Genomic DNA, 252 nt, shown 5'->3' with positions numbered 1-252 from the left:
GCATTTGAACTTCTTGTTATGCCTTTTGGATTAACCAATGCTCCTGCCACTTTTCGCACATTGATGAATCAAGTTTTTCATGATTACCTAGATAAGTTTATGATAATCTACTTGAATGATATCATGGTGTATAGTTCAACTTTAAAGGAACATTAAAGGCATTTGTAGTAGGTTTTCCAAAAGTTATGCGATAACTAGTTCTATGTGAAAAGAGAGAAATGTGCATTCGCCAAAACACGTATTCGGTTCCTT

The sequence above is a fragment of the Theobroma umbraticum genome, unplaced genomic scaffold, assembly GCF_002168275.2.
Source record: "Theobroma umbraticum cultivar Fairchild unplaced genomic scaffold, ASM216827v3 scaffold_81.0, whole genome shotgun sequence".
NCBI lineage: Eukaryota > Viridiplantae > Streptophyta > Magnoliopsida > Malvales > Malvaceae > Theobroma > Theobroma umbraticum.
The sequence above is the reverse complement of the archived record's forward strand: the minus strand, read 5'-3'. Positions refer to the sequence as shown.